A 19259-nucleotide genomic window follows, 5' to 3' on the forward strand; every position below is an offset into this window, starting at 1 on the left:
CAAAACATGAAAATCTCTTCCAGGAGATTTGAAGTAGAATTCCTGTCGGGCCTTCAGAAAGCTATGTTCAGAGAGGTAGGAGAATATGCTCAGTAAAAGATGGTTTCCTTTACGAATTGGGGGGGGGGGGGTTCTCCCCTCTATCTAAAAACAAATCAAAAACAAGTTTCCCCGGATCTTCCGATGCAAGCCCGGAGTGCGGGGAGATCACTGCCTGCCTGGCGGACGCTACAGGGACGGCTTGTGCTCTCTCTGATTTTTGTTTTGCAAACGTCTTGCTTCTCCCACCTTGGGCAGGAGAAATGTGAAACCCGGCAGCAGTCGGACCAGGCGGGCTTGTGGCCCCGAGCCGGCTGGCCCGAAACCCCTAGACCTGGTTGTTCCGTAGTGTGTCGTTTTGGAGGACCAAATTTTCTAGAAAGAACTAGAGCACTTTTGTTGTTTTGTTTGTTTGTTGTTACTGTCTTGTCAATTCCCAAATAAATTTTTTGTTTTAACACGGACTTCTATTATTTCCGCTTCGCCTAAGTATGTTCAGCAGCTGGTTAAAAGAGGGAGATGTCCAGCAAAATTTTATACTCTTTCAGATAAATAAGAGTTGAGGGCAGCCCGAGTGGAGGGCGTTTGTGGTTGTCGCTGCTGCTTTGTTTTCCGGGAGATTGTTTTCTGTGTCATCGCTGGTCTGTTGCGGCTGTTTAACGTCATCAAAGAGACTTTATCAGTGGTTCGTTCACAAGGTGTAGGTGTAGGTAGGATTTGTTCGATTTGTGCAACTGTTCAGGTTTGTATTTTACCTCTTACACAGTGGTACTAAGTGTATGGACTGTGTTTTCATTATATTGAACTCATACGTTTATATTTTTCCAGACAAATATAGTAACTAGAAGAATTTATTCCAAATAGAGAAAATCCTGGTTGGGGAAATGTTCTGCAGGCTGCAAACCTCTGTACAAATGTAAGGAGCGACTTACATTGATTGCTTTATTATTTTTAATAATCAGAATTCATTTACCTTAAGATATGTGTAAGAGATTTAGGAGTATCAGAGAGGAATGGACACTGCATGGCTGTAGAAATCTAATTTTTTTCCTTCTTGTCCTCTACTGAGACTCTTCAAATAACGAATTCAGACTGGTGCTTCTGCACTGGCACACGGACACTTGACCATGTTGCAGACCCGGGAGCTCTAGGGGTATGATGGGTGGGCAGCCTTCATTCGGCTGATGGGATGACAGGTATTGGCTGGTTTTTCCCAGGACTGTGGTACAGCTTGGGCTGGACCCCGCTCCATCCATGTGTCCGTCACCACCCCTACTCAGGCCCCAGACAGTAGTGGCCACAGGTCCAGGCTGACCAGCGGCCCAGGGGCACCTCGTGACAGGGACCAAGGCTACAGGCCTCCCACTTCAATCTATACTACTGGCCATGCTGTAGGATCATGGCGGGGGGTGGGGGGGTGATCCCTGTTATGTGTTATTGGGCCCCAAGAGGAAGTAGCTCTGATTCAGGACACCTTTCCTCCCTTGGGTATCACCGGGGAGATTGGAAGGTAGAGGATAAAGCCATCGCTGTTCTGAGGAGCATCACCCTGTGCCCTCAACTGGAGCCTGCCAATGCCAGGGGAGCCGGAAAGAGCAGGCTGGTGAGGGAGGTTCAGCTGGGGTGAATAGCCCAAGAGACTGGTCAGGCCTAGTATCCGCGTGCTTCTAGTGAACCATTGCACCATTGTCTGGCTAAAAGGAGTTGCAGGAAAGAAAGTGGACTGCCGTGTGCTTGTCTGTCTGTGCTTTCTGTGGTGTGAACATGTATCCCATGGGCAGTTGTGTTGTCTATGCCTGCTGCAAATATGTGTGTACAGTGTAAGTCATGTCCTGGTGACAGGATGGGAGGTGTGTACGTCTGTCATTAGCCTTCGGAGAGGGCATATATTTGGGGCGTTGTAATAATCATATGCCTACTACTCAAGGAGTGCTTACTGGGAGGACAGTGTGTGTTGCATTCATAAGCCATCGGTAATGTGTGCAGTTATGTTCTCGGTATATAATCCTGGCTTGCTGAATGATAAGAGAGAATACATACAGACACTTTGCTTGAGCTGGGTAAGGCTGTCTGTTCCAGGGTTAGTTCTCAGCACCTCCTAACCGCTATCCCAAGCAGAGAAAGCAAAAGAGGGAAGTCTCCAGAGCAGAGCCTTCAGTGAGGTGGGGGAAGCTGGCCTAGGCCAGCGCTGGAGGACAGCTTCTCTCTGTCCCCAAGAGCTGAAAGGCAAGAGGCACCCAAGGCTGCAGAGGGAGTGGGAGTCTCACCAAGTATGGAGGATGAAATGAAGGAATCAGTGAGGGATTCCTGGTCTACACAGGGATTAGAGGAGAGATCCCACACAGAGAAGGCAGATAGATCATACCCCCACTTCCCAATGGATGCCCACAGGAAGACATCTGTCTCTAATTCCAGCCCTAGGGGTTTCTCCATAACTCTATAGTTTGGTCATTTCCCCCACTGCTAAAAGTTTGAGGCAATGACTGACCTTCTTCATCTCTCATTTCCTTTCTCTCCTCTCCTTCTTTGCACTTTTGAGTTTCTAATAGAGAAGATGATTTAAGAAATTCCCTCAGTGAGGGCAAAAGTATTTAAGAGAGTTCCTGATATATATATAGCAGTTATGCCTTAGCACTTACAGTCTGGTCTAGATGGCTGGACTGTGTTGGTGTATGTATTTATGTTTGTCAGTGTATACTATAAATACAATTTAGAGTTTGATGCAAATACCCTGCCAGTTTCTGCATCTCCTGGGTAATGAGTGCCTACACATGATATTGAATGAGGAGTATGTGTGTGCTTATTTATGCAGGTAAACATCCTCACACTCATCACTGACAAATGAGCCCCCCTCCTCACACTTACACACAAATTTTTGGTCATCCCTGACCCCCTAAGACTGCCCAGCCAAAATACTTGGGTTGAACGGGGTAAGGTGTCCTGTTCTCAGGGGGATGAGGGAGAAATCAGTGCCAGTGCAGTACATGTACCAAGGAACTGTCAAATGGGGACCTAGGGTGTTTTCTGGGATGGCCTCACACCCTACTCCAGAGGATGTCGTGGCCCCGCTTCCCCTTTGCATAAGTAAAGAGTTCACTGCCCTACATCCCCAGTTTGGGCGGGCATCAAGCTTAGGATACTTCACCTGAGGTTAGGTGCTGGGCTGTCCCACTAAGGGAGGCTGGAGCTCCAAGCTTCTAAAAGCCCCCTGGTGGTGGGTGGAAATCAGGGGCAAACCACAGCTTCTTGCAGTCAGTGGGGCAAGAGAGGATGGGCCAAGGAACTGGGTCAGACCCAAGACAGTCTGCCCATGAATAAGCTCTTCCCTTAACGGAGGCTTGGAGCACCAGCACCACTGGGCCAGGGAGGGCATCACGGTCAGGAAGCTGCCTGGTTGGGCTAAGGAGCCCTGCAGTGCCCCTACCCTGTGGAGCTAAGCTGGTGGTGACCATGCCTTATTGGTCCCACTCGCTACTTCTATGGGGCTGTCCCTGCTTCTTGGAGTAGCCTGTGGGACCTACAGGAAAGGATGGGACTAGGAAGCATACCTCTCCTGTGTGGTAGGGACCAGAGCCATGGAGCGGTTGGGAGTAATCGTCATGCCCCTGGTTCTGCCTTAGGAACAGCAAGAAATTAAGGATTCTTAAAACCAGGCACTCTGTATCTGCTTTCTAATTTCTGGAGACAGGGCTCTATTCTGTCACAAAAGAATGGACCCCAAGTCTCTTAGCTTACATTTAAGGAACCAGAGGTCCTGAGAAGAAAAGGCCCATCCAATGGTCATCCAACTATCTGTGGGGCAAACGGCCTTGGGAATTTTAGAAAGCATTGTGAGCACTGAGCCCAGCTGCTCACTGGGCTCTCTGAGTGGCATAGGCCCTGCAGCCCGATGTTTGATGTTCCAGAAGCTCAGTGGGTAAAGGGACAGCCAGCCAGAGGAGAAAGAAGCCCAGGACTGAGCTGCAAGCAGATTGTCCCCCCAGGACATTCCACTGGACCTGCTGTTTGCTGCACAGGCTCCAGCTTAGCGATAAGCTCTGACAAGCTTGTTGTGAGACCATGTCCTCCCAGGGAGGTGGCCTATGCGGGATGGGGCAAGGCCTATTCAGCTGGGAAGAACTAGTGTAGAGCCCAACAACCCCCTGTAATAACTGTGTGACCTTGAGCAAAGCACCCATTCTGAATTTCAGTTTTCTCATCTATGAAATAGAAATAAGTATATATATTTCACGGGGTTATTAAAGTAATTAAATGCTCTAATGTAAAAATGCTCAGTTTGTAGTAGATGGTCAATATGGTTTTCCGTCCCACATTGAAAGAAGGAAAGAGAAGGAGGGAGGGAAGGAGAGAAGGAGGGAGGGAAGAAGGAAGGAAGGAAGGAAGGAAGGAAGGAAGGAAGGAAGGAGGAAGGAAGGAAGGGAGAGAGGGAGAGAGGGAGGGAGGAAGGACGGAAGGGAGGGAGGAAACACTTTCCGTAGTAACCTTGTAAGGTCTGATATTCTATCCCAGTGGCCATAGCCACCCCTGGGCCCCCGAGAGCCCAGACCATGGAGCACCTTTCCAAGTCTGGGCGCAGGGGATTGCGTCTCCCTGCCCCAGCCCCTTGACCTTCAGAATGAGGTGCGTGCTGTTGCTGTGGCAGTGAATGCCCGAGCCCTGGGGCTCCTCCAACCGCCCTTTCTTCTCCTAAGGCAATCTTCTCGGATAAACGAGGTTTTCTCTGACAAAGGCCCAGCTGACCTGCGGAGTGTGACACCCGTCCAGGCACAGCCGCCACCCTCAGGCTCTTGGGCCGACGCCTCCCACCCTCAGGCGCCTCCCTTTGGAACGCGGAGCTGTTTGAACATTTTCCCCGATTTTTCAGAAAAGCGGTAGGTAGCGACCGGGCGGGAAGTTGCGGAGGTCAGCTTGTGGGAGAGCCCCCCCCCCCTCCCGCCCTCGGTATTTGTGGAGAAACGAGAAATCTGAGGGGCAAACGCAGGAAGCGGGTTGGGCCGAGCTGCGGCGGGCAGGGGCGCCGCGGGCGGGAGGGGAGCAGGGACGGTGTGGGGCCAGTGGCTCCGAAGACCCGGGCCTGTGCCGCCGGAGCCTCCGGTTTGCAGGCCCGGTGGCGGCGCTGCAATCGCGGAGCTGCGAGCGCGGAGCGGTCGCTTCCTGGCAGCTCTAAACAAAATTCGGGGTAAACGACCGGGCCGCTGTGAGCCCCGGGTGCTCCCGCCGGCAGGGAGGGCAGAGGAAGCGCGGGAGACCCTCAACGTCCCCAGCGACGCCGAGCGCAGAGGACAGAGGCCGCCCGAGCCCCCGCCACACCGGCAGGCCAACTCCGGTTCTCCAAGTTGGGAGTCCAGCCTGACTGTGTTGGTAATAATACTAACGAGCCGAATCAAACAAAACCTTTCCCCGGATTTTCCTCTACGTACAAAGGAAAATTACTCCTCTAGGCAGGCAAAGAAAAGGAAAGGGCAGGATCCCAGGAAACTTCCATCTCTATGGACGAGGAGGGAAGGCGAATATGCTTTTTGCTTTTTTTGTTTGTTTCTAGGGGGAAAAAAGGAAATTCGACACATATTTTTAAAAAATCTCCCCCCAACAAACGCTAAAGTCTGTGAGTGTGAGCAGAGTCAGGAAACCGAGCCCCAGCCTGCAGTGACACCGGGCCTTTGTCTTCTTTCCTGAAGCCCCCAAGACTGCTGACCGCGCCGAGATAAAGGCCGGGTCAGAGCCCTGCGGAATCCCGAGGGAGGGGGCCGCAGAGCCTTCCCACTGGCCACTTCCAACAGGCCGGCCTTGCCGGAACCGGGGCTCCCAGGCCGGGCGCTGCTCCCCCGACCCCAGGCCCAGCTCCGGCACCGAGCCGCGCCGCCCGACTTTCCCCGAGAGCCTTCCGCCACTAAATTCCTTCTGCCACTACGTTCCCACCAGCATTACGTCTGCTCCCTAAAGGCTCTCAGAGGGTGAGCGGCCGTGGCTCCCCGCCGGACCTCGCCCGACTTGGTCTTCAGAGTGCAACCGTGCGCAACTTTTGCGGAGACGCGCGTTCGCTGCGGCTGGGCTCGGTTGGCCAACAGGATCCGAACCCGTTTGGTGTCCGTCGCAGCTAAGCCTCTGTGCCTTCTCGCGGCCCGGGAAGCTCCTCCAGCGCCTGGCCTCAATTTCTCTGCCTCACGCTCTCTCGTCCGCCGAAGGGTCTGCGGGAGATGGCGGGAGAGCGTTTGTGGCCCCATCCTATTGGTGTGTGTGGTTTAGAAACGCGGGTCGCCGAAGGACTCGAGCCTCTGCGGCGTTGCCTCTGCGTGGCGGCAGCCTCGGTTTCCCAGAGTAGAGTATGCATGGACTCCTTTTCTCCGCAGACACATCCAGGTGATGCGAGGGCTGGGCGGCTCGGAATCCTACCCGAGAGAGGGAAAACGAGCCCCGCGACCTTCGGGTGAGGAGGTGGACTGACCTCCCGTAGCCACGCTGCGCGCCTCCCACGCACACCATATGCGGGCCCGGAGGGCCCCAGTCCGCTGCAGCCGCACATCTTCCTCAACGGAGAACCCTCGGTTCGCCTGTCTTCCTGATGGTTTGTGAAGGTAGGGGGCCCAGACCGTCTTTCCTGAGCTGAATGGAGGAATCTGGGTCCCTCTTTTGTCTTCCTCGGGATGCAACGTAGGGAGGTAAAGAAAACCCGACAGAGGAGTGAGGACCTGCAGCCTCGCGTGCTTGGAGTGCCCTCCACCTCTTCCTTTTTTTGCCCCTTGCCCCCCACCAGCCGATTCGTGGATCTTGGTCCCCAGCGAAACTGGAGCTGCCCACCGGCCTGCAGATGAAAGATGAAGGAGCCGGGCGGCGCCGAGTCGCTGACCGGATCCGGGCTTTCCCGCACCGTGGAGCGGCACGTTTCCCCCGGTGGCACCGACCCAGTTGGAGAGAAACGGGTCGGCTGAGCCGCGCGCACACTCTGCCTCTAGGCACAAACAGTAGTGTTCGAGTGCGGAGTGTGCATGCACACGTCAGCACGAGGGTGTCTCGTATCTATGCGCATGTACAGTAGACGCATACATGTGTGCCTTTGCCATGCATCTAGGGAGACAAGCAAACACATTGTCACACGAGTGACGTGCATGCGCCCACGTTTGTGTGCTGTTCTTGCATGTGTCCTGTTCACAGGCTATGAACACAGATGAAGCTGGCTGCTCATGAGTGAATTATGCCTCACATTTACACAAGCCTATTCAATTTTCCATCACGATTTTCACAACTACCCTGGGACATGCTCTCCTGTGGAATTTTAGACGGGGAAACAACAAGCCAAGAGAAGTTCATGGATGCCCGTTTGCACACCGTCTATAAGAGACCAAGGCCAGGCAAAGACTGCCCACTGTGGAATGTAGATGTGATGGCCAGTGTGCTCTTAGTGTGCTTAGGTTGGCCTGTTTAGCGCCCAAGCAACTCAGGCCCCTGGGCCTTTGGCCCTTCGCCAAGCTTGCCGAGACACTCAACAATCAGGTGCTGAGCTTCATTCCATTGGCGGATAAGTGAGCTCTGCCAGAGCTCGTGAACCCGATGCCCAAGACAGGGGAGCTCAGGTCACCCCGGAGCACGGAGACGGAGTACCCGAAGATTCCAGGGACAAGGCAGTCACGAGCAGCTTGATCCCAAAGCCTGGCGTGCCTGTGTCTCCAATACAGTCACGTCGGGCAAACACGGGGTGCCGGGATCTTTTCACTGGAGCAGCAAATGCAGCAGCCCTGTGTTGTGCCAGAGCCGAAGCAGTGATGAAACTTGAATTCATTGAGTTTCTGCTGTCTTGAATCTCTCAAAACCATACAAGACCTGGAGCCCACCATGCCCATTTTACAGAAGTGTTTAGTCTGGGTTGGAATCCCCAATGATCTCTGTCCGGATCCCTCTGTCCCCAGTGCAGATCTCCAGGCTGCAGCTTGAGCCATGTCTCCTGCACGCCTCTGGGAGCCTCCCAGCTCCTAGCCTCTGACTTTCCTCCCCAAGGACGTGAATATCCTAGCTCTCACAGCATCATTTAAAAAGGTTCCTACACGCTTGGAATCTGTTGTAGGTAGGTAGGTAGGTAGGTAGGTAGGTAGGTAGGTAGGTATTCCCTGTGTGTGTAGGGTTTTGCTTCTTGCTTCCTCTTCTGGGGCATTTGGTTACTATGGGCCCCAAGCCCTTGGTCTCCCAAACTGAGGTTGCGGGAGGGGTGTAATTGACCACAATTTGCCAGGTGCCCTTGGGCCTCGGCGCCTGACTCCTGAAGAATGAGGTCGCTGGTCGCCACGCTACAAGGCCACCCTCACCCAGCGAAGCCTGGGCGCTGGAAGGGAGCCCACTGTATGGCGAGGTCGCCAGGCGGCCGCGTAGCCTCGAGGCTGCCCTCTGCTGGCACCAAGCGACGTCATCGCCACCTCCCTTAGCGGCCCCGGGAGTTGTACCGACGAGGGGGTCGCGCAGGGCAAGGCGACCCCACAGCGCAGAGCGAGTGGCCCCACTCTCGCTGGATCCTGGGAGTGGCCGCCCCACTTGCAACCACTGCCTGGACGCTCCCGTACTTCTCGATCCCTGGCCCCTGCACCACCCTTCGGGCCCCCCTCCCCCATCCCCCACGCCGGCGCCAGAGATTCCAAGTGCTGGGACTAGGGGGCTGCTTGGAGAGCCAGAGCTCTACATTGGCAATCCAGCTGCTCTGCGGCTTCCGCCGGGATCCCCAGCCGACTGGCCCTCGGGAAGGAGCGGAACAGGGCGTGGGAAGCCGCAAACCCGCAGGCGTCCATCGGGCGTTTCCCTGAAGGCCGCTGGTGGACTCTGGGGACCTCAGGGAGAGCCCCGGGCTGTGCTCAAGCCTCTTTACTCCAGCACCATAGCATTGATCGGTATCCCGTGCGTTACTGCCCACACCAAGAAAACCCTGCCCTTCCGCTCCGATTGACTTCCAATCCCGTTTTAACAGTAGCCTCGGCGCCTGGATGCCTCTAGTTATAGTGCACTTGTCTCCCGAACCAAATTAAGAGCCTTCAAGGACTTGCAGGGGCCGATTGCAACCTGCCCCGCACCGAGTCTCTCTCAGGTTCTGCCTAGTGGTGAGGGAACCGATTTAAAACGCCTCTATCCACGCTCTTGAAATAAATGCTAGACGGTGAGTCGGGAAGACATTCTGTGGACTGAAATCCAAGCTGACATACAAATCAACCAATAATCATACCTGTTTACTTCCAGTGCTACTTCCAGGACTTTTCACATTTTCACTTTTTCCCTCCTTTACAAAGATAATTCAGAAAGATAATGAAGAAAGGTGGGGAAATAAAATATTAAAATTCAAAAAGAAAACAAAATTACAGGTAATCCCATCCCTCCGCCATGAGGTAACCACAGTTAACATTTTGGTGACTTCCTTCTATTTTGATTTTCATATTTTATATAATTGTACATGATTAAAGCCATATTTTATATAGAATTTGCAGTTTTGTATCCTGCATCTTTTAATCTTTCACCATATCTTATTGAGACATGATTTTCTTTTTTTCTTTCTTTTTTTTTTTTTTTTTCTTTTTTTTTTTAGATTTTACTTAAGTAATCTCTACACCCAATGTGGGGCTCAAACTTACAACCCTGAGGTCAAGAGTCATATGCTCTACCAACTGAGCCAGTCAGGTGCCCCTGAAACATGATTTTCAATGAACGTTTAATAATCCATCATGAGTGAATCATAATTTTTTATATAACAGAACAAATCTCTTTGTTTCAGGTCCAGGAAAGTCTCCTTAGCCTCATTCTCTGGGTCCCTAAATATGTAATCAGTCATTAATCAATACATCTAGAGTCCTTTGTTAGCCCAAAAAAGAGAGTTCATGGGCCCGCCCGCAGGGCACAAAGGATCCACCCAAAATTTGGGATTGCCTGGAGCCAGGAAAGGACCTTCCAGTCCCTGCTGACAGCTGTCTCCCTTTGCAGACCAGTGAAGCTGGAGTGCTGGGAGAAAGGTCTTGAAAGAAAAAAAGCAGGGACCAGCAATGTATCAGGAGAGCTGCCCTGGAGCGCTTCTAGGACCAAACCCCCACACCCCCAGCTGGCACACAAGACAGTGTCTGTGCCCTGGGTTTCTGTGTATCTTGTAATAGTTAGGACACAAACACACCTGCATTTGAATCCTGAATCGTCCCCCTTAGAAGCTGTGTGACCTCAGAAATGCTGCTCAACCTCTCAGAACCCCATTCTTTAAATTGGAATAATAATGCTACCACATTGAGCTTTTAAAGTATTCAAAGAAATAATTACATCACTTAGCCCGGTGCCTGTGCAAAGAACTCCTCAATACATGGTAGTTACTGCTCCTACTGCCTCTGCTGTTGCTTCTGGCATTAGCTTTGGTCTTGGGGATCACTGCAATTGCCCTCTCCCTCAACTCCTGACCCCATTGCTACTGTTAAACACAAACCCAAATCCTGGCACCAAGCCGGGTCCAGGTTCTCAGGGCTGAAGGAGTCATTTCCAGCACTCTGGTTGGGCTGCTCAGGACCTTCTGACAATCAGGCCTGGGCTTGGACTGTTTATACTAGAACCGTTAAAACAGGAAAATATGCAAACCCTTCATTCACAGGGATCCGGCTATTGTTGGGTCAGAAATGATATTTTTGTTTCTAAAATAAAAGGTACATTTGTTCCTTTGCACACACACACTTTTTTTTTTTTTTTTTTTTTTTTTGGTTGTGTCTACAGAGCTAAGAGGGCAAAGCGAATGACCTGGTTCATTTGACTGGCTCAGGCAGTCAATCTGGAAAGGTCCCTTTGGCCTGATTGCTTGTATATATGGGCTCCAACAAGCCTGAACTTTGTTGAGTTCTACTCTGTATGCACACAGACTAGGCTCTTATCCATCTCCCAAATAAAATGCCATCTCCCAGACTTGACAGGGACACCAGCTCCATCTAAAAATAAGGAATCTCAGAAATCACATTAATTTAGCCAGTCTGATCCCAGGAGACTCAACAGCACAGTAAAATCTCATGGAGAGGGGAGCCTAGGTAGCTCAGTTGGTTAAGTGACTGACTCTTGATTTGGGCTCAGGTCATGATCTTGTGTTTCCTAAGATCAAGCCCATTGTTGGGCTCTGTGCTGGCAGCGGGGAGCCTGCTTGGGATTCTCTATCTCCTCTCTGCCCCTCCCCACCCCCCAAAATAAATAAAGTTAAAAAAATTTTTTTAATCTCATGGAGAAAGTTTTTAAGGAGTGGATTTCCAGATCCTCTTCAAACTGTCCAGCTTCTGTCTCTCTGGGGCTGGTGCTTGGCGATCCACGTCTGTGTGTATAAGTCAATTCCTCCAGATGATTCTGATAAAGACTATGAACCCACATTAGGGAACCACTGCTGTGCCCAATTGAATGGAAACTGAAGTTTCTCCAAGTGGACTCCACAAAAATACAGATTCCAAAGAATCCTCTTTTGGGACCACATGGACTCACAAAGAGCCTGGTTCAAACAGCGGATGTTTGTGTGAGTGTGTGTGTGTGTGTATGGGGGTGGGGGGAATACATGTTTGTTTTCGTGTGCTTTTGTTGTGCTGTTGTCTGTGCACGTGTCAGTCCTCTTTGGCCACAAGTAACATAAATCCACCAGAGCTGGCTTAAACCAAACAGTGGGGGTGAGGGGTTGTTATAAGGACTTGTAAGGGAGCCCTGGAGCCCTGGGAGGGGTGGCAGCCAGACTTCCTGAAAGGCTAGAACAGGGGCTGGGGTGGTGGCGGCAGCCCAGGTAGCTTCCTGCCGCAGACTAACTTTTCTTGCTGCCTCTTCAAGCCTCTCCTCTGCCCTGTCCAAGGGAGAACCTCAGGGGGCACCTGGGTGGCTCAGTCAGTTAAGCGTCTGACTTCGGCTCAGGTCATGAGCTTGCGGTTTGTGAGTTCAAGCACCATCTGTGCTGACAGCCCAGAGCCTGGAACCTCCTTCAGATTCTGTGTCTCCCCCTCTCTCTGCTCCCCTCCCCAGCTCACACTCTCTATCTCTCAAAAATAAATAAAGGTTTAAAATTTTTTTTAAGGGAGGACCTCAATTATAGCTATTATCTCTGAGTCCCAATTCCACTTCCCTGTGAGAGAGAAACTGGCTCACCTGGGTCAGATCTTATCCTGGAGGTCCACCGGTGGTCCTGTCAACTGGAGGCACTGGCAAGGTGGCAGGTCCTGCAGTTATTTCTGAGGGTCTCTTCCTAGGGGGAGAGGGCAGCCACGGCACTCATTGGAGGGTAAGAAGACAACCCCCAAACTCTGCTTTGCTTCAGTCTGGCCCCTCCAACCATGCAATAAGTAGTGAGCTGCACTCCAAAAGCCACCTGGGAAGTCAGAAAAAATATTGCACCCAGGCTCTACATCTGGGGTGAAAACTCCATCAAGAGTTTTCAAAGCAACCCAGGTGAATCTAATATACAGCAAGGGTTGAGAATCATAGAAATAACCAAATAGGAAACCTATAGCCAATTTAGCCATTTCTTAAATACACAGCCTCAAAATACAACCAATTAAGAGGATAATTATTAAAACCTAATGGGTTGCATATGGCTGATTTTCATCTAAATTGGAAAGTGACATCTTAATCCAAATTTCAAATGCCATGATTACTAACATTTAACATTTTCTAAACCTCTTGATATAAATGTTCAGTTACATTCCTAAAGAAACGTGCCTTTTCTAGAGATCCTAAACCACAAGAACAAAGGATGCCTCCCCATGGCTTTGGTTGACTGACCCCAGCCCCCCCCCCCCCCCATAGACCACCTGCCCCTTCTTTTCCAAGGTCTCCTGCTTGTTGGGGCAATCTGAAAGCTCCCAACGCTGAATCGCACTGACCTTGTTTGCTCATGCCCACAGGCCTGTGCTTCAGGATTCCCACCCAGGAGCGTCTGACACAGGAGACCAAAGAGGAGAGGTTGTGCCTCCTTCATCAAGCTAGCTAACAATGATCAAAACTTTGTCCTAGTTCATGGCAAGCTTGAGGAGTGTCTTCATTTTGTTTTGCCTTGTTTTCCCTTCTGGTGAATTCCCAAACAATTTATCAGCCAAACAGCAAATATTTCATAAACAGCTATGATGTGCAAGGCACAGAGTAAAAAGAGAAGTATCATCTCGGAGAGATCCAGTCACTGGCAGAAGTGCAACAGCGACCCCTCTAGGCCTGGCCTTGCGTGGATCCCAACAGCATATGAAAGGGATCCCTTTCTCAGCTTCCTGTTCTTTCCAGCCTGGCCCAGGGCTGGGACTCAAGCAAATGGGAGAGGATAAGGATGACAGGAAGGAAAAGGGAGCTGTCATGCTTGGTTGAATGCAGGAATGGGGGTGGGAGTTGGGGGATGCTGCTCTTCCCAAGCTTGAACCACCCTGAGAACTGTTTCCTGGCCCCAGCACCAGGTAGCACAGACGGCAAGACCAAATTGCCTTCAGAAAACTGGGAAAGGCAGTCACACAAAGGCCAGTGGCTGATGCAGGCTGTACAGGCTGGGCATACATACCATGACCACTTTGAGGTACAGAAAGGGCTTGGAGATGCCAAAAACAGCCTAAGGTAGCACTTTTCAAAGTGTGGAGCCCAGACCATCAGTATCACCTGGGATCTTGTTTGAAATACAAACTCTCAGCACCACCTCAGACACACTGAATCAGCAACTCTAGGGGGTGGGGACAGCAACCCAAGGCCTCCAGGTTATTCTGATCCACACTGAAGTTTGAGAGCCATTGGTCCACTCTAGGGAATGCAGGGAGGGAAGGCACTTACTTGTCCCAGATAGCCTACTCCTGAATCACATAGTAAGTCTAACCTCTTCCAGGCTCTTAGATCTCTAACCAGGTTCCATGACCTCAGATGTCACCCCAGCAAGAATTACTGCCACTGTCCTCCCCACCACCCACCCCCTATAACCCCTCCCCCACCCTACCCCACCCCCACAGACTCTCCCTGTCAGAGATGACTCACAGCCCAGGCACAATGACACAGAGCCAGGGGCCTCTCTGGAGGCTGGGGATATGGAGAGAAACATCACCCTGCCTGGAGTCCTAGGGCAGTTAGTTACCAGTGTTTTTCTTTTCTTTTTTTTTAGTTTTTTTAATGTTTATTTATTTCTGAGAGAGAGAGGGAGGGAGAGAGAGAGAGAGCAAGAGCCAGTATGAGTGGGGGAAGGGCAAAGAGCGAGGGAGACAGAGGATCTGAAGCCCGCTCCATGCTGATGGCAGCAGGGCTTGAACCCACAAACCATGAGATCATGACCTGAGCTGAAGTCGGTTGCTTAACTGACTGAGCCACCCAGGTGCCCCACCAGTGTTTTTCAAAGGCCTTCAGCATTCGCCCACTTACCTACACAGGCTGCTGGGAAATTCCAGCCCCTGAGCTTTGGAGTGGGACTTGCTTGGTATACTGCTGGACAAAGGTGGTCAATGAAAAACAGGCTCCAAAGGAAAGTGAAGCTAGGCATATTCATATCTACCAAGTGATTCTCAAAGTGGTGTCTCTGGACCGGCAGCATCAGCATTACCTGGAAAATGGAAACTATGAGACCCCACTCCACCTACAGAATCAGAAATCCTGGGGGTGGGGCTCAGCAATCTGGACTCTTTCTTTTTTTTTTTTTTAATTTTTAACGTTTATTTTCAAGAAAGAGAGCGAGTTGAGCCAGGGGACGGGCAGAGAGAGGGAGACACAGAATCCGAAGCAGACTCCAGGCTCTGAGCTGAGAGCACGGAATCCTACGCGGGGCTCGAACTCAGGAACTGAGAGATCATGGTCTCAGCCGAAGTCGGACACCCAACCGACTGAGCCACCCAGGGGCCCCAGCAATCTGTGCTTTAACCAGCCCTCCAGGAGAGTCTGAGGCTCCCTTACCCAAATGTGAGGACCACTGGCGGGGAGCTGATTTCAGCTCATCCAGGAGCCAGCCCAGCAGCGGGGTGCCTAGCTGACTTAAAGGATTAGGACCCCCCGCGGGCTGTCGGCACGGAGGCCGGGGACTGCAACGTCCCCACCGCCTGGCCGAGCTGCCCCCCAGTCCGCGGTCCCTGCCAAGTGTCGCGGGGTCTGCAGGCCTGGGGCCGCAGGCAGTGGCCTCGCGGGGAGGAATGACGGCCGTGAGACTCCACTCTGACTTATTTTGTTCCATTCCGGGAGGAATAATTTGTTTCGTATTGGAATCAAAGCGCCTCTCGCGGCGCTTCCGTTTTATCCCGGCCGCCCTGGGGCGGGGCGGGAGGAAGAGGCTCGGCCCCGCGCCGCGGCTGCTTCCCATTAGCGCAGGCATGGTCCCCATTACGCGGCGGAGCCTGTCCCAGCTAACCGGACGCAGCTGACCCGCCCCTGCGCCGCGACACCCAGAGACTCATCCCTCCCCACCCTGATGGCAGATGGCCCCGGTGGCGGGATCCGACCCAGGCCGTCCAAAGAGCTCACCTCCGCGGCTTGGCAGGCACGGTTCCTGCCATCACCCCGTCGGAGGTGCTCCTTGGAGTCAGGCACTGCCCTTCAGAGGGCACTTCCAGGCCTCATCTCTTCAGTGGAAGTTGGTTCAGGGGGCTCCTCCACGCCAAGCGCAGAGCCCAACGTGGGGCTTGAACTCACAACCCCAAGATAAAGATCTGAGCTGAGATCAAGAGGCGGACGGACACTTGGGGGCGCCCGGGTGGCTCCGTCGGTTGAGCCTCAGACTGGATTTCGGCTCAGGTCATGATCTCATGGGTTCGTGAGTTCCAGCCCGGCATCTGCGTTGACAACACAGAGCCTGCTTGGAATTCTCTTTCACACTCTTTCTCTGTTCTTCCCCTGCCCGCTCTCTCTCTCTCTCTCTCTCTCAAAAAATAAATAAGCTTAAAAAAAAAAAAAAAAAAGTCAGACACTTAACCAACGGAGCCACCCAGGCACCCCCCCCAAATTTTTCACTCTTAAGAAAGAACGGGGGCACCTGGGTGGCTCAGTCGGTTGAGCAACCAACTTGATTTTGGCTCAGGTCATGTTCTCATGGTTCCTGGGGGAGTCAAGCTCTGCACTGACAACATGGAGCCTGCTTGGGATTCTGTCTCCCTCTCTCTGTCTCTCCCTCTCCCTCTTTCTCTCTCAAAATAAGTAAACATTAAAAAAGAAAGAAAGAGAAAGAAAGAAAGAAAGAAAGAAAGAAAGAAAGAAAGAAAGAAAGAAAGAAAGAAAGAAACACACACATTGCAGTGGGGATCTTTGATATTTGTTTCTTTCCTTTAAATTGTTGAGGGGTGCCTGGGTGGCTCAGTTGGTCAAGTGTGGGACTCTAGCTCAGGTCATGATCTCACTGTTTGTGGGTTCCAGCCCCGTGTCAGGCTCTGTGCTGACAGCTCAGAGCCTGGAGCCTGCTTCCCATTCTGTGTCTCCCTCTCTCTCCGCCCCTCCCCTGCTCATGCTCTGTCTCTTTCTCTCTCAAAAATAAACATTAAGGGGCGCCTGGGTGGCGCAGTCGGTTAAGCGTCCGACTTCAGCCAGGTCACGATCTCGCGGTCCGTGAGTTCGAGCCCCGCGTCAGGCTCTGGGCTGATGGCTCGGAGCCTGGAGCCTGTTTCCGATTCTGTGCCTCCCTCTCTCTCTGCCCCTCCCCCGTTCATGCTCTGTCTCTCTCTGTCCCAAAAATAAATTAAAAAAAAAAAAACTTTGAAAAAAAAAAATTTAAAAAAAAAAAATAAATAAACATTAAAAAATGTTAATTGTTTGTTGAGTGTATACTATATTTTAATAACTTTTGTGTGATTATATAGGCAATAGATATTTTTTGCAGGGAATGTGAAAAATCCAGGACATTATAAAAATAAATAAAAATCAACTATCATCCATCCCAACTCCCCTTTTGTTCATCAAGCTTTTCTTACTTCTGAACTCTTAATATCATGCATCCCTAGATTCCTACAACTTCACTCACTTTCATCTTGCTTTGTATTTAATAGCTGCTTGTCTTTTACATACTTCTTCATTATGATATCATTGAAGCAAAGACCAAACCTTTTTCATCTGGATAATAACCATAACAGTTACTTTTTACTGGGTACCTAGTCTGTAACAGACCTAATACAATGTTATCTCACTGAATTCCCATAAACTATATTATATTTCCTATTATTATATGAGGAAAGTCAGGCTGAGCAAACTTAAATAACTTGTGCAAGGTCATGCACACATCTTGTAAATACCAGCCTTGGAACAGAAGTGACATCACATTCATGCCCTCTCCCTGTGTGAGCTTAGAGTAGAATTGCATTGATAGATGACCGCTAAAATCTCTTCTGATTCAGGACTATATTAATCTAGTTGTGATTAATAACCTGCTGTATCTCTGCATCAATTACAATACTTCCAAATCACTTTAAGAATTTAAACAGTGAGGGCTTTATTATCTCACAAAAGAGAAGACTTTGAGGTTAGTGGCTCCAGGCTCTGGATACAGTCACTCAAAGACTTGAGCAGGAGCCCTGCTACTTGTTAGCTTTTACCTCTGTGGACTATAGCAGGTCCAAGCATCACATTTAGATTTTAAAATGTCCAATGGGTGGGGCTCCCGGGTGGCTCAGTCACTTGAATGTCTGACTCTTGATTTCAGCTCAGGTCATGATCCGAGTCATGGGATGGAACCATATGTCGGTTCAGCATGGAGCCTGCTTCAGATTCTCCCTCTCTCTCTCTCTCTCTCTCTCTCTCTCTCTCTCTCTCTCTCTCTCTCTCCTTCTGCCCCTCTCCCCCACTCACACTCTGTCTCCCTCTAAAATAAAATTTTAAAAAATAGGGTCACCTGGGTAGCTCAGTCAGTTAAGCATTAAGTGTCCAACTTTGGCTCAGGTGATGATCTCATGGTTTGTGGGTTTGAGCCCTGCATCCGACTTTCTGCTGTCAGCACTGAGCCTGCTTTGGATCCTCTGTCCCCCTGTCTCTGCCCTCATCCCATGTGCGCGTGCTCTCTCTCTCTCTCCTCAAAAATACATAAACATTTTTTTAATGTTTATTTACTCTTGAGGGGAGAGAGACAGAGTGGGAGTGGGGAAGGGGCGGAGAGAGAGGGAGACACAGAATCCAAAACAGGCTCCGGGCCCTGAGCTGTCAGCACAGAGCCTGACGCAGGGCTTGAACCCACGGACCATGAGATCATGACCTGAGCCAAAGTCGGACGCTTAACCGACTGAGCCACCCAGGCGCTCCAGTACATAAACATTTTTAAAAAATAAAATAAATAAAAAATAAAATGTCCAATGGGAAAAGGACCCATTTCTTTGAGGCTCTCTCTTAGGAGTCTGGACCACTTTCCCAGAAGCCCTCAGCAGACCTCCCCACTCATCTCATTGGCCAAGGCTGAGCCACACGCTTGTTCCTATTTGCTGGCAAAAAAATGAGACCCCCGTGGCTGGCTCAGACAAATTGGGATCTGGCCCAGAGTGGAGCCAGGGTCTCTGCAGTATTTGAGTTGCATCCCTAAACCTGCATCCCTGAACAAAATTAGGCTTCTCTGAAGAAGGAGAGGGGGGAATTGGCTGGGGGGCAGCTAACACCATAATCTTAAAGGGAAATATACCAAAAAAGTAATGAATGTGAGCTAAAGTGAAAGCAATTTGAAATTTTCCTCCCCGCCGCCACGCACACTTGGAATATTATTACTCTTCTTTAAATATGTCTATAGTTTTGGGGTTTTTTTTAAGATTTTATTTTTAAGTAACCTCTACATCCAACGTGGGACTCGAACTTACACCCAGAGATCAAGCATCACATGCTCCACTGACTGAGCCAGCCAGGCGCCCCTATGTCTATAGACTTAAGTAAATTAGTTAAATGACAATTGTCAAATGATAGTGTTTTAGTTAGACTCTGAAATTTCTTTGGGGAAAGAAAAAGGGACTCAATTCCGTGGCCTGGAGACCAGACTACCCTCAAGATCAGAGGTTTCTCTGTGGTCTGGCCTTGTCTCTCCTGGACTTCCTGGTCTCCCCCAGGGGCTCCCTGCTTCTCAGCATGTACCCCTAGTCTCTACTTTCTCAACTGGGTCCCTCCTGGGTTTAGTGGCCACTGAGGCCCCTCCAATTCCCACTTCCTCTGCAAATTGACAACCTCTTTTGGAAATTCCTAATTCCAATCGCCAAGACTAGTGACTCTGTTTGGGGCTGATCATCCTGCCAAGACAAGCCACCTGAGAGGTTGCTGGCCTGGCCAGCATCTGGAGTGGCTGCCCTGGGGGAAATGAGCTACCCCAGCTC

At 50.8% G+C, this 19259-nt stretch overlaps 1 long non-coding RNA gene across 1 annotated transcript; it reads right to left on the minus strand.

Moving 5' to 3' along the window:
* Positions 1-622: 622 nt before the first annotated feature.
* On the minus strand, positions 623-15655 carry LOC122230699. Its single transcript, XR_006207745.1, has 5 exons — positions 15460-15655; positions 14374-14551; positions 12142-12238; positions 9239-9292; positions 623-691 (listed from the first exon to the last, which is right to left on the minus strand). It is a non-coding gene; the product is annotated as an uncharacterized LOC122230699 (long non-coding RNA).
* Positions 15656-19259: the final 3604 nt, after the last annotated feature.

This window comes from Panthera tigris, chromosome C2, assembly GCF_018350195.1.
Source record: "Panthera tigris isolate Pti1 chromosome C2, P.tigris_Pti1_mat1.1, whole genome shotgun sequence".
NCBI lineage: Eukaryota > Metazoa > Chordata > Mammalia > Carnivora > Felidae > Panthera > Panthera tigris.